We start from the raw sequence: 23,351 nt of genomic DNA, 5'->3' as shown, positions 1-23,351 counted from the left end.
ATTACATGGTAACCTATATTTCTCCAGATGTGAAACTACAAAATCTACCCAACACTTCTACCTGTGAACAACATGGACCCTAGCAACCAACCGTTTGTCCTTGCTGCTCTAACAGAAATATAATAAATGCTCATATCATGTGTCAGTCCAATCTTTCAAGTCACCCATGCAAGAGGTGGATAGTACAAATACATTACTCATACTATATTTTTTCCACAAGGCATCACTGTCATCGCCAACATTTTACCATTCTTGGTCTCCAAATTAGACATTGTCATTTTTAATAGGCATGGGTTTGACCACAAAACATATTATTTCATTGTTAGCGGGACACATGTTCTTGTAGATTTAGAGTACAAACTAGCCCATTATCCCTACTACAAGGATGTCCAACTGGACCAAGCTATAATATCTACCTTTGCAACTCACCCTACTAATAAGTCTTCTCTCATTCGTTGCATCTCCCCCTCCTCTCCTGAACAATGACTTTACTGATCCTAAAGAAATACGCAACTACATGCAGTCTCCCAATCCTAATTCCATTACCTCACTTTCTTGGCCCTCTGTTTCCCCCTCCACTATCAATGGATATTCCACATAAGGCCTCTTTGCTATGTTGTTCCCCATAATATTTCCCACAAGGGATGCCGTGACTGGTCAACCACATCTTAGAAAAGTTGAAATGCAAGAATATGTTTTTCACCTCATACGCTACTATGATAATCATTTTTCCCAGCATCCAAGATTATGGTATTACTTGTACAATCTTATGTTGCGGAACCATAGTCAAGCAACTGTTGTTGTTTTCATGAAGAAAAACCTTGAAGAGGGCTTTCCAATGACCATTTCAGACCTTCATGCATGCCTCCATGACATGCCTGATTCCATGCTTCCTGACCAGATTGTGCGCTTTGGATCAAGCCTTAGAGGGACGTGCTCGTTATAAAAAAAACACAAAGGCAAACTCACTAATATGATCATACTAATAGTTAGTCGTAGTTCTTCCTCACCCTAGGTAGAGTTGACACCAAATGACATGACATGTGCATGGTCATGCCTGGAAGCCCCCAACAGATTCATCTGAGCTTCCTCAATGGAAATTCAAGAATATAATCAACAATCCACATATTACAACATAGTAAATTCATTGTTGATTCACAATATTCCTCGAAGAGGTCTTGCAAAAAGTTTTACATGAAAAGGACTTTTGGTGCAGGTTTTTCCCTCACCATCCTTCTCCCTTTTATTTCTTTGCTTGGATGTACATTCGCCTCATAAAATTTCCTTTTTAATCTTTGCAGGTATGAGTTGCAACTTAGGGGCTCCACACAGATACATGGTTTCCTTTGGCTCAAAAACACATGTGACAAAGACAACCTCGATTGAGATCACCAAGTTGCGATGGATACAACAATGTTTTTTTTAGATGAACACATTTATGTTTTGAATCCTCGCCCTCCTGAACAACATGAACCTTATGTACACATCTCTAGATAGAATTACCAATGCATCCTCCCATCGCCATTGATATTTTCATCCTCTCACCTTCAGGACTACGAGAATCTTCATAATTGCATTCAACGCCATACAAAATTCCACCCTCTTCACGTATTTGCAAAAAGGGTGCTACTCTTGTTTGTCGCTATAGAGTTCCATGGGATTTGAATCCCACCACCTCTTCGATCATTAATGATAATGGACGAAAGAAATATGTCCCTACTCATAATGATGACAGAATAAATGTATACAACTCTAACATTCTATACATATGGAGACGAAAAGTCGATTTCCAATCGGTTTTGCCTCGACATGTTTTTCTCGGCTACATCACGAAATATGAATTGAAACCAGAGAAAAAAAAATCAAAAAGTTATTGAAAAATGTTCTCACATGTCTCCCAAGATGTCCACCGTGAAACACCTATTGTTAATGTTATCTGAAAATTTTAACAGAAACAATTACCGATCAGGACATTGACGCATAGGAACACATGCCACATGCTATGAAAATTGCTCCTTTCACTTTGTAGCTACTCTTTTGTTTCCCTCAATGTTACTCAAATTGTTTGTTGACATGTTTCTCATGGTCTAGGTTCCCTGTTCCCAACGCCACCCTTCATTGTAGCATACATGAATAGACATCATTCACTTGAAACACTAACTCTTCTTGAAGTTTCACATTCTTGGTCATTCTCTGCTTGCTGGTAACATAACCAATGGAAACAAATAAATCCTTGCAAAATTGTTTATGTCCTCCATTCCTATTCCTCAATCCATTCCCATGCTGATGCATCCTACGCTTCTTTCTGTTGGATTGAACTACTTATATACTTCCCTTTCCAAACACTCCCATCAAACATAGGCTCCGCTAATGAAGCAATCATTTCACATTGGGAACAAAAAAGATATGCATATGTTCCATGGAATGTTCATCGATCCCATGAAACCCCCCTTTCCCCTTCTTCTAATGACACCTCTACTAATGATATGTTGAACCCCCCTGAATCTGTATACATTGATGAATATAAATTCCTTTCCCAGATACAACTTGGAAAGAACATGGAAATTGATGACATTAACATGCTTGGACGTTGCGACTTTGATTCTAGCCACAATTGGGCCCATACTACCATCCCTCTCCCTTTGCAAGAGACAACCATATATTTCATAGACTTTAGTCACTCAACCATCGAAATCCAGTCTATCCTATCTCTAGTTCCCCGCTCGCTCACCTCACTATCGCCCACCCAACAAGTTGCTTTCACCATTGACCTCACCCACTTTACGACCACTTCCTCCATTCCTCCACTTAGAATTCTCATCTAAGGTATTGATGGCACAGGGAAATCTCATTTAATTGATTGCCTAAAAGATACATTTTTGGAAATTTGGTCATTGGATATTCTACCCGATCTATTTATAATCTACTCGATCTATTTATAATGAATAGCAAGATCTGCTCATTCAACTTTTCCTAATGATGAACAACACTGGTTGGTTCGAAATGCGTCGACAAAAATATCTCTATGTGATTTTTGCTGAAGATTCTTCTCAAAAAAGATACATTTCTTGTTGAATCTCTTCCCAACTCAAGTCCATTTCTCCTACTCGCTCCAATAGGTGTTGCAGTAACATAAAGGTGCTTAAAATCCATTCTTCCCTTTGCATTCATTTAGTGTCTATGCATCCTCTTGAGATCCAACCACTTCTACATCCTGAAGAAAAATGTTGTCACATTAAATATATTTTAATCAATGAAATGAGCTTTATTGGCCCTAAAATTCTTTGACACATAGATGATCACTTAAGGGAGGTATTTCCTTTGTATCAGAATGTTCCTTTCGGAAATCGGTCTATCATAATTATTGGTGATCTTGGGAAACTACCTGCTGTGAAGGACATCCCCATGTTAGTCGACACATCACGCTACAATACCCTTTGGTGCACCTTTGACACATTCGTCACACTATCTACCATATTTCATCAAAAATGGATGACCCCTCTTCAAATTGCATTCTGACAATTGCTTACGAATCTTAGAAATGCAACACCAATAGCTGAAGACTGGAACCTTTTCATGTTAAGTAAAAATTCCTTTTTGTCCAATGAGGAGCAACAGGAGTTTGACAATGTAATCAACTTATTTCCAACCAAACTAGCTGTCGATTTGGGTAACAAACAAATGCTGAAAGGATTGAACATGTCAATTGTACATTGCTACATAGAGAAAGGAAACACCATCTTACTGGTGCACATGAAGAACATGAACAATTGGATAGAAAAGTTATTATTTACAATTAACAATAGGTTTTCCTCACATGTAACTTGTGGATTGAAGTAGGTCATGTAAAGAGAGCACTTGAAAAAGTAATTTCCATTTTCTATGTAGCTGGATCAAAACTCCCTCAATTACCATCCTTTGTTTTTTTCTTCTTCTTCCAATGCAAAGGCTCACCATGGGACAACTTCAACCCATATTATGTTCCACTTCCCCCAATATTGTGAGGGTCTCTTAGGAAAATTCCCCTTCGAATGGCATGGGGTTTGACAATACATAAATCGCAAGGAATGACATTACCAAGGTTGACAGTGGACATTGGCAACATAGACTAACAAGGCTTAACATTCACTTCTATCTCTAGAGTTCAAACATTGGTTGATCTTCATACCTCTCCACCATTTTCGTTCAGTCGCTACACTTGCATGCAAGGCAATGCTTATATCAAGCATAAGCAACAAGAGAAATCCATACTATCATCAAAGTCTTTACAACGACCTGCAATTTCATCATTGTGTGTAGCCCCTTTTGATTCCCTTTCAGTAAGAATACTTTGCATTCAATTTCAAAATAGTTGGTTTCTTTTACAAATAGTTGCTATGAAACTAAGTTAAAATTCCATAAATTTTCCCCTTTCTACAAAAAAGAAATTATTATGTGCATTCGTCTTTAGAAAAAAAAGAAAGACAAACTTTACAAGTTCACATTTCACTGATTGATATGAGCATACTTTTACAACTGTGATTCAAATCACATACTTTAGAAAACTCTTGACGGGGAAACATAAACTAAAATATATGTTCTCACTTAGTGCCAAATCTCTTTTTAGCTCTCCAAGGAGTGACTTACCACATAAGTTTGCATCGACTTTTCCAAACAACAAAAGGACACAAAACCTACTCTAAACAAGCTTTCTAAATTGTTGTGGTAAAAAATAAAACACCCCCAACTTTACCTTACTGTTATCATATTGGTAATGGGGACCCCTATGTATTTGCAATTGCCTTTTGGATCCTTTGTTATTTCACTTTTTCTTATCCTGTCGTCCTGTTTTATTTTTCAATTTGACTTAATCTTATTTTTAAAGATTATTTTTCATTATTCATTAATTAGAATAAATGAAACAAATATCTTGCGAGTCCAACACTTGTATTTCCATGCGAATTTAACCCTTTTATATTGAACTAGCCCCTTCTAACTACATTTCGATAAGCATACTTTTGATTCAATTTTAAAGTAGTTACTTTCTTTTACGAATAGTCCGTGCAAAACTCAGTTAAAATTCCAAAAATTTCCCCTTTCTAAAAAGATATAATGTTCATTGTGTTGAGAAAAAGAAAAAAACTGGAAAAAAATTACAAGTTCGCATTTGGATGATTGATTTGAGCATGGTTTTACAACTCTAATTCAAATAAAATGCTTTCAGGACACTTGACAACAAAAAGAATAAAAATAATAAATGCTCTCACTTGCTCGCAAATATATTTTCATCATTAAAGCCATCTGTTTCGATATGTGATTACCTCTGACCACTGATATCGGAGAACCTGTGAGATTAGCATATCACAATGTTGCACTGCATCCCTTTATCACATATTGGAGAGCAAAGATTTTGAATCATGTAACATAAAAAAAAAATCGATAGAGAATATACGATTTGCTAAAGTGGAGTATAATATGCCATGTGGGCTCCTCCGATAGTGCTTATTATAGTACGCCGATTTTTCTTAAAAGGGCTATCACTTATGTGTTTTGGAGTTTAGATATTTTCTTATTATTATAAATAACCAATGTTATATGTATTATTGTTTTAGTATGAGAGATTTCGAAAATAATTCCTCCAATGTCTTAACTCTAATATAGCTCTATTATCAAAAGGTTCATCCCACCAATAGACTACAACCACTCTCTATATTTTCTGCCATGTCATTCTGACCAATCACATGAGGGGAAATATGATTCCAACAATCAGAAACCTCCCTTGACTAGGGTTTTTACCATCCAAAGGACAAGGTTATCCCAAAATTTCCTTTAAGCTCATAGTCTCACTCCTATGCTTCGAAACAAGGCCTTCCCTCTGATTCTTGTCATGACACAGTCAAGGGACCTCGACTCTAGATCACATAATGTCCTAGATGTGGATCTCTAGAGCCTCCTCAGTTGTAAGCTCTCTTGTTGCAAAGGCTTCTTCGACCTAGTCTTGTCGACTATGTCTTTGTCTCAGGAATCTCGTAGACTCCCAGACGTGCTTCATGGTTTGATGATGATACATTTTGTTACTTAGGATGTTCTACAATGTGTAGAAAATCCTATAGATTCACAAGCTAATGGAATTTTCTAAAGAAAGAGACAAGGATCTACTTCTACTCTTTACAACGGAAACCCATAAACATCGAGCAAACAATAATCAATAGAGGAAGAGAATCAAAAACACTTAACACAATAAATATCCAGGGAAAGCCACAACTCAAAACCCCACTATCTGTATTGCATTAAATACACAAAATCAAGATGAATTATAATTCTCGTTCTCTCTAGAACAACCCCAACACTCAACAAATTCAATCTCCAACTCACAAGCAAGCTCAAGCCAAACCTAGGCCTCTTCTCTTCTCTCTAAGCCTCATGTTTCCTTACGCCCTTGGTCAAATAATTTGGATGAATACAATATTCTTTGCTCAACCTTCAGCTTAAAATGCATAAGTATTTCCTATCCTCCACCTGATGACTTCCCTTGGCCAATACTTAGCCAAAATTCCAAGCCTCCAAGTTATAATTCTTTGCACAATTCTTGAGAGAATTAACCTGTATTTAAAGGGAAATTTCTCATCCAAAAATGTTCAATCCCTTCAAGAATCAGTTCCTGATTGCATGCACTATCAGTAAAACTTAGAAAAATGTAAAACAAATAGTACACTGTCCCTACACTCTAGTCTCAATGCATGAGTTTCGATGAGGGTATATTCAGTTAACTGGATTAGCACTAGTTGAGTGAACTAATGCATCAACTGATTGTTAACCCACTATTATTTCCTCAAATAGTTTGGAAATAATTTAACTGGGCTTAACTCAATAAGATGAGTTAAATAATTACCACTCATACTTAACTCATCTTGGACCCCTGTAATATAGGGAGAACATATACATGACTTCAGAAAGACTTCCAACTCGAAATTATGAACTTAACTAAGTCAACTCACTCTAGTTAACTATTACAAGTTTCCATGAGAATATAATTTGATTTTAGTTCTCAGTTTATTTCAAGGACAAATTAAACTAGAATTTCTAGATTCTATTTTTATCATTTCTTGTTGCTAGTTTCAACACTCCCTCTCAACAAGAAAGGAATTCGACTCGATCCCAATCCTGAACATTTGGAATGTTCTGCATGAAAAAATTCTCTCTAGTGTTGCTTCTCTAGAAACTCTAGAAACAAAAAAAATCCAACCTAAATCAGAATGATGCCTCTGTCATCAAAGTCTTTGACTATTATTGCCTCTATCGACTAAACAATTTCTGCTTCTATTGACTCTAACTTTCTGCACTATTTTCAACCCTCTAATTGCTTCTTCAGTATCTAACTCCTCTAGCCTATGTCACTTTGATCTCTGACTGCATCAATCCCACTGATTCCTCTCGCTACTATGTACTTTGGGATCTTGTAGCACAATATGATCCATGAGATAAAACCACTCAATGGACCTTTCCCAATGTCATCCCTCTTGGGACTATCACTTCAAATTTCCCCATCTCACACCTGGAGGTATGGCTACATGTGGTCCCTCTTCCCACTTGGCTCAAAATTCCCCCCTAGTGGAGGTCTCTGCATGACTGGATGCCTCCACTTGGTCTCCTCTCGGCTTTTCCAATTGTGGTTGCTCCACAATTGTCTGAGACTACTTCTTCTCTACTTGAGTGGATCTCTCCACTCAGTCTCCTCTTAGCTTCTCTAGTTGTTGCTGCTCCACAACTTCCTGAAGCTACTTCAAGGCTTCTTCGGGGGCTACATGTTGAGAGGTAATTTACTCTCCCTCTCAACCACCAAGTCTCTAACCTTTTCCTTTCTCCTCAAAGCTTTGCATGCATCCTAAACCTTCAGAGCTTACGGGTTCTTGTCCTGTGCATCGATCTGTTTCACCTGTCCCAAGGCGATGTGTCTAAGGAAAAATTTTCCCTTACTAAAAACCACATCATATCCACTGTCTTCCAATACCACAACTGAAACAAGATTATTCTTTAGTCCTGGAACATACATGACATTTGTGATCCTGAGAGGGGAGCCAGAATCCCTATGAAATGTAATCGTATTGATCCAGGTATCTCTATACCAATTGTCATCTCCAAACTCTATGCTCTTCTTGAGGTGTTTCTCCTCAAAATCACTAAAGAGACCTCTATTCCCCATCATATGGAATGAGGCATCGCTGTCAAGATACCACACGCATCACATGGCAGTGTCACCCCTGCATGTAATGAGAGTGAAATCAAGTTCAAACTGTGAAGCTAGAGGCTCACCTGTTGCCACTACTATCAGATCCTTCTTGCTTGCTTTCTTCTGTGGGTAGTCCTTGGCATAGTGCATGTGCTTGTGACAGTGAAAACAATTGAATTTTGTCAAGTCCATTTTCTTTTTTCCCTCGTTGCCTTGGGACTTCTTTCCCTTGGCCTACATTTCCTTGCTCACTAAGGCACAATCCTCCTCCACTTCCTTGGAAGAGGTCCCATCTCTGGTGCTCCTCTTGATCTCCTCCTGCATCAAATCCAACCACAGTCATTCCCAATCTAGTAACTTCTCCCAACCATTGAAAAATTCCTAATAACTATGCCAACTATTTGTGAGTCCAAGAAGAGCAGGGCTCACCATATTTTCTTCTATCCCACCATCACATAATTTTTTGGAAAAAAAGATGATTTTAAGTTAGCGATATCTCCCTCTTTAGAGCTCTGGTTCAGCTGATTTGTTTTTTGAATTTGAGTATTTTTTCACAAGGAATCCAGATCTGCTATTTGTTTCTAATTTTTTTCACAAAAGTGTTCATATCCACTCTCCAAATGCTTTGTCCAAAACTGAAAAGTTCAAAATCTCCTCTACTAAATTGTTCTCAGCTCCGATACCATGTAGAAAATCCTGTAGATTCACAAACTAACGAAATTTTCTAAAGAAAGAAATAAGAATCTACTTCTACTCTTTACAACAGAAGCCCATAAACATTGAGCAAACAATAACCAATAGAGGAACAAAATCTAAGGGACATAACACAATAAATATCATGGGAAAGACACAACTCAAAATCCCACTATCTTTATCGCATTAAATTTAAAAAATCAAGATGAAATTACAATGCATGTTCTCTCTATAACAATTGCAACACTCAACAAATTCAATCTCCAACTCATCAGCAAGCTCAAGCCAAACCCAAGACTCTTCTATACTCTCCAAGCCTCCTATTTCCTTGTGCCCCTAGTCAAAGAATTTGGATGAACACAATACGCTTTGCTCAACCTTCAGCTTAACCTGCATAAGAATTTCCTATCCTCCACCTCATGACTTCCTTTGGCCAATACTTAGCCAAATTTCCAAGCCTCCAAGCTTCTAATTCTTTGCACAATTCCCAAGAGAATCAGCTCGTATTTAAAGGGAAATTTCTCATCCAAAACAATACAATCCCTTCAAGGATCAGTTCCTAATTGCATGCACTATGAATACAACCCAGAAAATTCTAAGACAATAGTACACTATCCCTGCACTCTAGTCTCAACTAGGTCTTTCTTAGAATCGACATGCATGAGCTTCTGATCAGGGAATATTTAGTTAACTGGGGTAGCACTAGTTGAGTGTACTAATACATCAACTGACTATTAACTCCATATTAGTTCGTCAAATAGTCTAGAACTAATTTAACTGGACTTAACTCAATAAATTGAGTTAACTCATTACCACTCATACTTAACTCATCCTGGACCCCTATAATATAGGGAGAACATATACATGACTTCAGAAAGACTTCCAACTCGAAATTCCTAAGTTAAATATTTCAAATCACTCTAGTTAACTATTACAAGTTGCTATGAGAATAGAATTTGATTTTAATTCTCATTTTAATTCAAGGACAAATTAGATTGGAATCTCTAGATTCTATTTTTATAATTTCTTGTTGCTATTTTCAACATAATGTTATCCCTCTTGAGCTTGGGTGATACATTCTCCCATGGATTCCTGGACAACAAGTCTTCCCTTCCGACTAGGAGGAAATCCTACCTAAGGCAACATAGGCACTCATGCATCACTTACATACCACAAGTTATAGGTGGACTCCTGAGAGGTTCTTACCTCACCTGCCACAAGCCGACGGTACCAAACCCTATGTTGAGACTAGAAGAAGCTCCATGGTGCTTGACAAAACCTTCGGGTGACTCGACAACCATCCTAAGATGCCAATAATAGGTATCCAAAGAGTTGAGAAGGCCAGGTTGAAGGTCCTTTAGGAAAAGCTAGTTCTTGTCAAATCTCAAGGGAAAACTCCCCTGGACATTAATCTAATGCTTTCCATGCAACACAACAACTTGTAACTTGGAAAACGAAAGGCATGCAAGCAAATAAAGACCCTATTATCTAGGCGGTCTTCCCTGTAATCTTCATATTAACAAAAGGGTCTCAGAACCCACTATCTTTCAAGTTTGATCCAACCTCTCATGGCTCGACCATGACATGTAATGATTTTTGTCCCTTCCTTAATAATTTATTAATCTTTGTTATCACGTGGTTTGTTATAGCACGCAGTTTGTTATGTTTCCAAATCATTGTTATCATGTGGTTTGTTATGTCTCTTAAGCATCAAACATTCTATTTTTACCTTTAGCAATCATTACACACATCTTTTCCTTCATTACACACACATACACACACACACACACACATATATATAACTCATCCCCAGAGGGATGTACCACATATGAAAACATAATCAACAGAATGTAGTCCTTCAATCCAGAACCAATAGCAAAATCAGAGGTTTACTCATCAAAACGTTCAGAATGAGACAACACAAAACATTTTCAATATGGGTACCTCTGATGTGGAATGGATTCCATAACATAACTAACTCATTTTAATAATTGTATCAGGTCCATAATATCATAGGTTTTGATATCGAAGAAAATTGCAACATGCCACAATTTGCAAACTTGCACTATTATAAAGCTCTGATATGGTGGATGCCAAATTACAATTAAACTCGTTTTAATATCAATATCACATCCATACTATCGGCAATTTTAGATGATGGCACATAATGAAAGTTCTGATAAATGGATGTGATCTTAGATTAAATCCAATCTTATAATTATACTAGGTCCGCAAGTGTATTGACAATTGACAATTTGATATTGGAGGTTTCATTCGAAAGTCTCGATATCAAGGCTGATCCAGGTGGATGTTGGTGGCCACCCACCTATCCCATTTGGACCCCCACAACTGTCTCTTTCAGTCTTTTCAGTTTCCTACATTGTAGCACAGTTTACTATTTTTATCAGTTTTTTAGGTCCTAAACTTCTGGAGCTGTTTTGAGGCCCTAAACGACGTTTCTTGGGAAATCTACCGCCAACGATTTTTCTGCCAAAAAATAGTCTTTTTCGTCGTAGTCCTCAGAGATATCTTTCCAATAGGCTATCATGTGCGTCAAACAGAGATAGTATGACCAATTCGTGACCCCGGGAAGTTGATGTACCAACTTACCCAGAAACGGGGCCGAAAATTTGGCGTTTCATCTTCTAGGGTTAGGTTTTGGAATGTGAAGGGGTTTTCCATTGTTTCTCAACAATAAATAAGCCTTCGAGCCTCATTGTAAGACAGTTCAGAGGCATGTAGCCACTACATCTCTTCTTAGAGATAAGCTACCATCGCCCTAGCTGGTTTATTTCCATTTCTGGTTGTAAGCATATTTTAGTATTTTCCATTAATGAAATGAAGTATTATTTCCACTGCATCTTTGTGTATATGGTTTTCTCTGTATTTTTTTGCGTTCCTGTTTGAATTTGAATCAAAGGCGGACACAAAATTCTTATTAATAAATGTTAATACAACATATTGGGTCCAGATATTGAAGATTGGAGAAAATATGAGGCCAGAGATTATCGCATATCACAGCACATGCCTTCAAGAATATCGATGGGATATGGATATCGGAGGGAGTGCTCTATCGCAAGTCAGAGATGGGGAGTTTCAAGTGCTAACATATAAAAAAACACTGAATCATCAATTGCATATATATGATAGCGTTGTTTGTCTATATACTTAACAAATTTCAATTAAAACACATCAATGGTGATATTTATATAATCACATGCAATAATATATGACAAACATGAATTACAACACACTTCAATTAAAAAAATTCTTTAGCTCAAAAACATAGAATCAATGTAAAGATGATAGTACCTGATACACATTCACTCTGCTCATAATTAAAATCGGTGTGGTTCTTCTTTCTATTAAGACTTGTTTACAACTACAGTAATAAAAACCAAAATACTTCTCGAAAAAATTCAAAACCCCTTTTCTTTATAACAATGAAGGAGATTTAAAGTTTAAAATCAAAACTCAAATATACAAAACTCCATAAAAGGTTGCGTTTGTCCAAACAAACAAAACATAGTTATGGATGAAGTGGGAACTATTACCTCAAAACGAGTACTCGAGCCCAAAAACCCCAAAAAAACATGAGAAACAACCCAAAAAATAAAATTGTTTATTCCAGAACAATGTTTTTTTAGGGTAAATTTCAAAATTCTTTTTTAAGTGGAAGTAAAATCTATTTTTTTTAAATTGATGAAAAAAACACCCTTAAAAAAATCGTTTATTCTAGAATAACAAAAAGAAAATTCGGGTTACAATTTTGACATTTTTTAGCAATGGAGTTAAAGAGAAAATATCCAGATGTTGGAAAACTGTAAAATTCCAACAATTCTCAGACATGATGTTAAAGATAAAATATCATGTCTGGAATCTTGATAATTCCAACTATTTCCATCCATATTCTTAAGGATAAAATATATTGACTCTAAAAAACCTTGAAATTGTAATTCTTTTCTGCCATTATTAGCATTAAAGATAAAATATCATAATTCAAAAACACATTAACATTTTGACAAATTTTCAACCTTGTAATTAAAAACCTTCAGTTTGTAACACATTTCAACCATGAAATTATGGACAAATTATATGACTAAAACAGTTTTTAAAAACGAACAAGTAAATGAAAGATTCATTATTCCAAGAGTAAATTTTAGCAATGGAGTTAAAGGTAAAATATCCAAACTTTGAAACACTATAAAATTCCAACAATTCTCAGACATGATTTTAAAGATAAAATATCATATCTCGAATCTTGGCAATTCCAACTATTTCCATCCATGTTGTCAAATATAAAATATCTTGACTCCAAAAAACATTGAAATTGTAATTATTTTCAACCATAGCATTAAAGATAAAATATCATTATTTAGAACCACCTTAACATTTTGACCAGTTTTCAACTTTGTCATTAAAAACCTTCAGTTTTTAACACATTTCAACCATGAAATTATAGACAAATTATATGACTAAAACAATTTTAAAAAATGAACAAGTAAATGAAAGATTCATTATTCCAATAGTACTTTTTAGCAATGGAGTTGAAGATAAAATATCTTGACTCTAAAAAACCTTGAAATTGTAATTGTTTTCAACCATAGCATTAAAGATAACATATCATAATTCAGAAACACCTTAACATTTTGACAAATTTTCAACCTTGTAATTAAAAACCTTCAGTTTTTAACACATTTCAACCATGAAATTATGGACAAAGTATATGACTAAAACAATTTTTAAAAATGAACAAGTAAATGAAAGATTCATTATTCCAAGAGTAATTTTTATTTCAAAGGATAAAAATATAGGTCTTTTCAAATTTTAGCCTAGGACAACTTATCTTATTATAAGAAAAACCTAAAACTCAACCATCAAAATGAAGTGTTATTTTTAATGAGGCATTAAAATTTCAACAATTTTAAAACTATCTTATACCAAATGATAACAATAAATAATATCATGACAATATCACTCTATAATTTTAAAAATAAACATTAATTTCTAATATTTATTTACTTTTAATCAAAATATCAACTTTCGTAGATTGAATATCACATACATTAAAGTATATAATCCAAAAAACATAGAAATGACCCATAACTTCATGTAAGATCATATGGAAGTCAAAAATATTTATTTCAAGTTACCATGCAAACATCACAAAAGACATGAATTTCTTTTACTTAAAACATTAAATCCAACAAACATAGAAATGACTCATAAATTCATGTAAGATCATGGAAGTCAAAATATTTATTTCAAGTTACCATGTAAACTTCATTTACATAAAATGTCTTAGAGATTTATTCAAAATCATCCATAGGATCTGGCACACCATCAAAATCTACATCTTCAGATGAATGCATGGACACAGATGAAGATGACCCCATATGAGTCAACATGCATGCCCACCATTTCAGGTTTCAAAATTCTTCTAGATATACAACTAGGTTCAGCAGACTCCCATCTCAACATTGTTCCTTTTGGTATCAACTACTTCAAAATATATATGGTCTTGAAGCGAAGAGTTCCTCTCTTTGTTAAATTGAAGTCATAGACAAGTATGTCAACATCCTCCAATTTTAATAGGTCTGTGCAACAACGATTTATATTTGTACCCTTTCGTTTTCTCTTTCTGCGAAAACTACCATCTCTAACTTGTACACACCATTGAATGGGTTGGTATTCGTGGCATACCAATGTACCTCAACCATTGTAATATCTTCATTTTCTTTAATGACTTTTATAACCTTCGCAACCCAAAATGGATAGCTAAGAGGATCTTCATTTGGTAATACTGTTATCATGCAACCCTCCTTAACATCCCACATAGAACCCCTGTAAAGGTATTCCACAGCTTCATGTTGTGCATGCGATCTTCTAGAACCAATATATATTTCTCTTTCCTCTTACTTTTGAGAATTAATAATGCCTTGAGATTTTTGTTGTTCAACAATGTGTCTTTCCTCCTATTCATTTGGCATATTCTGAGGCCAAATAAATGGATTATTCAAAAGTGTATATTCATTTTCTGATATTGAGATGATATCACTTTGATCATTGAAAAAAGACTCTGTTATGAAACCAGCTCACAAAAAGATAGAAAAGAGAGATCCACGCCTTAGAATTCAGCCTCTTCGAGGGGGCAACCTCCTTTACATTACATAAATGAACAATTCTTGGATGATACAAATGAAAATACCTCCTTTCTATATATAGGAGTCTAAGTGGTCCCAATACAATCAAAGCCTACATAACAATAATATTGTAGGGCACAACAATAACAATAGTGGGCTTCTATGTGGCACAATAGTAACAATATGGGCACTACATGGGTACATCAATATAAATAAGGGGTATAACTACAATAGTAATGGGGTAATCACTAGTATTATAGGGACCCAACATGCCCCTCTCCTTCAAAAAAGTGTTGTCCTCAACGCTTGAGTAGTTCAGGATACTTCTGCATAAAATTCTCATCCTCCCATGTGGAATCTTCAGCGGATAAGTTCTTCCACTTGATAAGGTACTCTGAAATTGATCGATTTCGTAGCTGTCGAGTTCTTGTTTCTATAACTGCTTCTGGTTCCAATATAATTTTTCCTTCTTCGTCAAGTTCTGGTAATATTGTTTGAACTGGGAGCTTGTCTCCTATAACCTTCTTTAAGCATGAAACATGGAAAACTGGGTGCAATCGAGAAGCTGCAGGAAGCTCCAATTTGTATGCCATAGTACCAATCTTTTGCAACACCTTGTACGAACCATAATACTTTGGTGATAATTTATTATCCTTCTTAGCTTGCTTGAGGGACATTTGCTTATATGGTTGTAGCCGTAGGAATACCCAATCACCTACATCAAAACTTCTTTCACTGCGATGTTGATCTGCCTGTTGTTTCATTCTATTCTGTGCCAACACAAGGTTATCCTTTAAGAGTTGGAGGACTTGTTGTTGATGTTCGATGTGATGTTCCACTGCCTGAACCTTAGAATTTTCTCTTAAATATGATGTGATGGATGGTGGTTGATACCCATAAAGTGCCATAAATGGGGTCATTTTTGTTGCTGTATGGAAGGAAGTGTTATACCACCATTCAGCCAGAGGCAACCATTTGACCCATTGTGTCTGTTTATCAGATACAAAGCAACGAAGATATCCTTCCAAACATTTGTTTACTATCTCAGTTTGCCCATCAGATTGAGGATGATAAGATGAGCTATGAGCTAACTGAGTACCAAGACAAGAAAATAATTCTGTCCAAAAATTTCCAGTGAAAATGGGATCTCTGTCACTTACAATAATCTTTGGGTTTCCATGTAGCTTTTGAACTGTTTCCATAAATGCAGTAGAAACTGTACTGGCTTTAAATGGATGTGATAATGCACAAAAGTGTGCATACTTGGTAAGTCTGTCAACTACCACCATGATGACACTCTTTCCCTCAGACTTGGGTAAACCTGTGATAAAATCCATTGAAACCTCCTCCCAACGTTGGCTTGGAATGGATAAAGGTTGTAATAGACCTGGTGTCTTAATTGTTTCAACTTTATTTTGCTGGCAAACCAAACATTCCGCCACAAACTTTTGAATATCTGATTTAAGGCCATCCCAAAAAAATTCCTTCTTAACCCTGTGGTAAGTTTTTAAAAATCCTGAGTGCCCTCCTAAGGGAGAAGTGTGCAATTCCATAAGAATCTTTTGTTTTAGCTGGGAATTCTTACAGAGGTATAAGCGATCTTTGTACCATAACGAATCATTTTTCCAGCTAAATGTATCAGAAGTACTGGAATCTTGTTGTAGCTTTTGAATAAGTGCCCACACTTCTTCGTCATTCTTCCATTCCTCCCTTGCTTCGTTTATCCAATCTGGTTGGATAATAGAAATGGCACACAACAATGCTTCCACATCCTCATCCTTTCTTGAGAGTGCATCTGCCACCACATTTTGCTTCCCTTTTTTGTAGATGATTTCAAAGTCATAACCCAACATCTTTGTGACCCACTTTTGTTGCTCTTCAGAGGATAATCTTTGTTCTAAAAAGTATTTAAGGCTATCATGATCCGTTTTTACCTTGAAGTGTCTTCCCATTAGGTAGGGTCGCCATTTCTTAAGTGCATGGAGTATTGCCAACATTTCCTTCTCATAAATAGCTTTGTTTAAAAACTTTCCCTTGATTGGACGACTTTCAAAAGCAATGGGTCTTTCATCTTGCATTAGAACAACACCAATTCCATTTCCTGAAGCATCACATTCCACAATAAAGGTTTTTGTGAAGTCCGGTGTAGCTAAGACCGGTGCTTGGCACATTGCCTCTTTAAGATGTTCAAAGGCCTTTGTTGCTTCCGAAGTCCATGAAAATGAATCTTTCTTCAATAATGTTGTTAGAGGTGCTGCTATTCTCCCATAATTCTTAACAAACTTGCGATAATACCCTGTCAACCCAAGAAATCCTCGCAGATGCTTTATGGATGTGGGGATTTTCCATTCCTTAATGGCTTTAATTTTGCTAGGGTCTACCTTAACTCCTTCATGAGATACAATATGACCCAAATATTCCACCTCCTGGACTCCAAAGAAACATTTGGATCTTTTTGCATATAATTGTTTCTCCTCCAATAGTTGTAGCACCCTGTCAACATGTTCAACATGATCCTTCCAAGACTTGCTGTAGATTAGTATATCATCAAAAAATACTAACACAAATTTTCTAAGGAATGGTTTGAAAATTGAATTCATCAAACCTTGAAATGTTGAAGGTGCATTGGTAAGGCCAAAAGGCATGACCAAAAATTCATAATGACCCTCATGAGTTCTAAATGCTGTTTTCGGAATGTCTTCAATCTTCATTCTGATTTGATGATATCCCGAACGAAGATCCAACTTGGTGAAGTAAATTGATCCATGCAATTCATCCAGTAATTCATCAATAACAGGAATGGGGAACTTATCTTTAATAGTGAGCTTGTTGAGCTCCCTATAATCTGGACACATGCGCCATGATCCATCCTTCTTGTGCACCAATACTACTGGAGCTGAGAAAGAACTTTGACTCGGTTGAATTATACCAGCCTCTAGCATTTCTGCAACCATACGTTCAATTTCACTTTTTTGGACATATGGATATCTGTACGGCCTGATGTTTGGAGGAACACTTCCTGGAATCAGATGAATAGCATGATCATGATCACGCATAGGTGGGAGACCTTTGGGAGTCTCAAATACCTTGGAATGATTGTCCAGGACTTTTTGGAGATCTGGAGAAATAGATGATTCCAATGTGGAAACATCTAGCGAACATAATTGTGCAATTACACCTCTTTGCTCCTTTTTTAGAAGCTTTGTCATGCCATTAGAGCTGATTATCTTTCCTGGTTTCCCTGCAATACCCCTTAATTCAACTTCCTTTCCTTCCACATAAAATTTCATGAAAAGTTCTTGAAAATTAAAAGCTATTGTACCCAAGGATTGTAGCCATTGGACTCCTAGTACAACATCAGCACCTCCCATTGGAATGGAAAGCATTGGGCTAGTCAATACATATTCTCCCATGGATAGCTTGATATTATGGCACTTTCCAGAACAATTTATTGTTCCTCCATTTGCAATCATCACTTGACACTCTGGTGCTGGATATAGGAAGCAATTCAATTCTTTTGCTACCCTACAATGAATAAAATTGTGGGTGCTTCCTGAATCAATCAACACTATTACCTTTTTCTTCTTGATTTGTCCTTCTATCTTGATGGTTTGAGGAGTGGTAATTCCCGCCAATGCATTACAAGATATGGTCGGATTTATTTGTTCTTCATCTAGGCTTTGTTCCTGGAATATATCCTCTTCTTTTGACCTTTCTTGCTCCTTTTCTTCTTCCTCTTCACAATCTATGTAGAATAATTTCTTCTCAGCACACTTATGACCTTTTGTGTATTTGCTATCACAATTGTAACAAAGCCCTTTTGCTCTTTTTTCTTCCAATTGTTGTGGTGTCAACCTTGTAGGTTGTGGAAGACTATGGGCAACAACACTTCCGTCTTTATAGTTGTGAATGGTATGCTTCCTAGTTGCCATAATTTTGCTTTCCATTTTTCTTGCTAACCTGAATGCCTTCTCTAATGAATCAGGTTCCCAAAGGCGCACATCATGTTGGATATTATCCTTTAAAGACCCTATGAACACATCAATCCTATGCTCCTCTGGAATATCTTTTACCCTTATGTTCAATTTTTGGAACTCCTCAATGTGCTCCATTATTGAACCCTTTTGTTTGAGACTTATCAATTGGCTAAAAAAAGTGTTGCTTTTTGTATCCTCATAATGTGCTATCAATTCTTCCGTAAAAATTGCCCAAGTGATAAATTGTTTACGAGAACAAAGCCATTGATACCATACAAACTGATTTGGTTCCAAATATAAAGTTGCCATACGTACCTTTTGTGTGTTTTGCACATTATTGAGATCGAAGAATTGCTCCATCTGTAATATCCATGTGGCGGGATCCTTGCCATCAAACTTCCTCATATCGATTTTTGGAACATGGTGAGTCTTCGATCCAACATTAGAGTCTATGGAATCATGATTAACATTTCTTTTGTTCTCATCATGAGTTTCCTTTACTACCTTTTCACCATTAGTGACCCTTTCTTGTAGCAACTTCTTCAATTCATCCATCTTATCATCCATGCCATCAATTTTAGCGTCCATGCCATTCACCTTAGCTTCCATGCCATCCATCTTAGCTTCCATGCCCTTTATCTTAGATTCCACGCCATTTACCTTAGATTCCACGCCATTTATCTTAGATTCCACGCCACTTATCTTAGCTTCTGTTAGCTTTTGTGAGCGTGACATTTGTTGCACTTGTTCTTGTAATTTTGATATATCATGTAGCATTTCTTCCTCTTCTTCATGAGTCATGCTAGAGCTTTCAGGTTCCTTACTAGGTGTTTGCATTTTCTTTCCTCGGGGCATTAGTTACCGATAATAATGTTTTACTATGCCCTTTGAATTCCGTTAAACCAAGCTTACACAAAAATTAAAAAAAAAAAAACTACACACCTTTTTTCACTTTATAGAAGCCTGATATTGAATCTGATGTATCTCTGTAATTTCGGATCCTCCAATTCTGAAATTGCTACCTGTAGTAGCCTTCTGTGTCCTCTTTCCAATGCCACAAGTCTGAGCCAAATTGGATTCTCCAAGGAAGAGTTATGTGAAATCTCCCACAGTGACTAGCTTTTAGACTAGTTCAGTACAGCGAACTTGTACGACTTGCCACGAGTCCCTATTTCAACCTTTGAATCTGAAACACACATAAAAAAAACTACAGTCCGTCCTCTTTCTGTACCTTCTTACAAAATTTCAATCCGATCCCCAGAGAGAAAGTTATGACGATTTTCCCCAGGTCACCTGTTTTGAATGTAATTCAGGAGTCTGCAAAAAGACCAACTTCCTCAGATCATATCTCTACAAAAATAGCGCAAAAAGCTCTGAAATTCGGACCCAAGGTTCAGCGCGATTTCTTCTCAAATGGGTTTTTTTTGTGACTTCTGAAACGTCACAGAAAAAAAGTTATAGCGAAACTGCCACGATGACCTGTTTGGAGCAGCGAAACCCTAGAATCCAAAGCTCTGATACCAAATGTTATGAAACCAGCTCACAAAAAGATAGAAAAGAGAGATCCACGCCTTAGAATTCAGCCTCTTCGAGGGGGCAACCTCCTTTACATTACATAAATGAACAATTCTTGGATGATACAAATGAAAATACCTCCTTTCTATATATAGGAGTCTAAGTGGTCCCAATACAATCAAAGCCTACATAACAATAATATTGTAGGGCACAACAATAACAATAGTGGGCTTCTATGTGGCACAATAGTAACAATATGGGCACTACATGGGTACATCAATATAAATAAGGGGTATAACTACAATAGTAATGGGGTAATCACTAGTATTATAGGGACCCAACAGACTCCCATCAAAATGAAGCAACAACATCAAAGTATTCATATGTATCTCTAATACATTTTTTTATTTCTTCGAGACATTCAGAATAATTTATCTCTCTCTTATGCCTTCGTGCATTGTTGAGTTCAACAACTGATTATAATATTGGATGATCTAGAATGAAATTTAAAAATGCTAAACGTGACAATGACCCTTGTTCTGCAACAACTGAATACTTCTTGCCCCATTTAAGTGTTTTGCAATCAATTTTTTTGATACGAAAGTGATGCTAGAAGCTAATGTCATTAAGTTGTTCAATGCATTTCTCCTCACCATGCAATCGAAAAATAAACCTTTGCATGTCAATAGTTTCCTCGAGCACATGAAAAACAGGCTCTCGAATATATGCTTTCTTAATACATTCAATTAATGATGAAAGGCTCCCAACATTCTTCCTCCTCAATGTTACTGAAAAACGACTAAACATCTGATCAATATGCTCACGAGTGTGCCCAACAAGAAGGAAACCAAACTTTACATTTTTAAAAATTCCCAATTGAACAAGCATGTTTAGATATCCAAAAAGAACTTGATTTTTATGTTCACGGCTTGTATTGTCCAATTGTAAATACAAAACTTCAGGAAGAATACCAGACCAATGAGAAAGCACATCATGGATTATAGTTATGGTAAGATTTGCATCACTATGAATATTTGGAGCGATGAAGTAAACCCTTGGAAACATCTTCCTGTTAAAGACCATACAACCAACCAAGTAAAACTGAATAAAATTTTCTTCCTGTAAATTTTTTTGTGTAGACAAAATGTAGAAGAAGTATTTTATTTTGGTCCATACCATCAATTATCAAACCCAAATATTTATTTGGACTATCATAACACTTTTTTCTATGTTTATACAAATTTTTTCTTTCACTTGTTTGTTGATTGTGATGCTCTTGAAGTTCTTTGACAATGGAATCTACACATAAAATAAAAGAAATCTATTATAAATATATTTTCATAGTTAATAACTATCCAATTTTTAAAAATAACGTTATGAATGCATACCTCTTTCTGCCCCTTGAAATTGATCTCTTTTTTATTTAAGAGAAGCACATGTACTGCAAATCCCCATCCTTGCCTTCTTAAGAATATGAACATTGCTGAATTCATTCCTCCATATCCTTGTAAAATATGAATATGTGATCAAATTACGATCTCCTTCAACACCTTCTACATATTCTCTATATAAGTTGTAGTTTCTCGTCTTGAGAAATTATGTGGAATATGTATTGTGTCTTTATTTCACATACACTCTCCATGCTTTGAAACTAAGTCTTTCATCCATGACATTGCAATAATTGTTGATGGTCCAACCTCTCTTTTATAACATACTTCTAAATAGTATGTAGGGTCTTTGTAACGTACTTCTAAATAGTATGTAGGGTCTTTTTCCAATCTTTGTTGGATTCTTGACAAACGAAAATTACCAACTGACTGCAACATTTTGAAAGCCTTTCTACAGATCAATACATTCCCAATATGATAATCATAACTTGCCAATGTAGATTGCATGCAACCCACTAAAAATGAATTTTGCATGCTTTTATTCATTGAAAAATATTTCTTCCTTTGCTCCAAAGAAAACTTGAAATCCATATGTTTCAAGCAACCTTTTTGACAACATTCACTTGAAATCAGATCACTGACAAAACCTCTACTTTTGAGCTATTCTATCCTATCCCTTTTATAACTGGAATATTTCGGATTGATATGAAAAGGCCTACTCCTACTCCTAGATATAATATTTGCTTGCAACGTCTCCATAATTTCATTATTATCTACAAAAGAATTTTCATCATCAGTAGGAGGAATATTATATTGACGAAGATAGTTAGAAAATTCATCACCATCATTGCTTGGAAAATATTCATTACCATCCTTACATGAAGGAAACTCTTCACTACCAACATATGTGCTTTTGAGATCTTGACTTAGACAAAATTCTTCACCATCTTCATCCCTACTTTTTAAAACCTCCCTTTGAGGACTCAATTCATCATCACCACGACTACCTTTGAAACACGCACTTAGAGAAAATGCATTATTGAGATTTGTGCCTCTAAAATTATCATTTGCAAGAAACTCTTCATCCTCCCCTTCATCACTGGTGCTAGCATAATCCTTAGGATTATGACTAAGTGGAAACTATGACTCTCTTATCATAGTCAAATTATCATTTCCATGAGATTATTCATCCAACCCTTCATTAGTGGTGGTTTCATAATCCTTAGGATTAGGAACAAGTGGAAACTTTTTTTTTTTGTTTAATGGAAATTCTTGATCCTCCCCTGCGTTAGTGATGCTCTCATAATCCTTAGGATTAGGAATAAGTGGAAACTTTGAATCTCTATTTACTGGAAATTGTTCATCCTCGCCCTCCCCTTCATCAATGGTTCTCTCATAATCCTTAAGATTAGGAATATGTGGAAAC

Source organism: Pinus tabuliformis, chromosome 5_1 (assembly GCF_031772625.1).
Source record: "Pinus tabuliformis cultivar Carrire ecotype Pingquan chromosome 5_1, CPIR1, whole genome shotgun sequence".
NCBI classification, from domain to species: domain Eukaryota; kingdom Viridiplantae; phylum Streptophyta; class Pinopsida; order Pinales; family Pinaceae; genus Pinus; species Pinus tabuliformis.
This window is presented reverse-complemented; position numbering follows the sequence as displayed.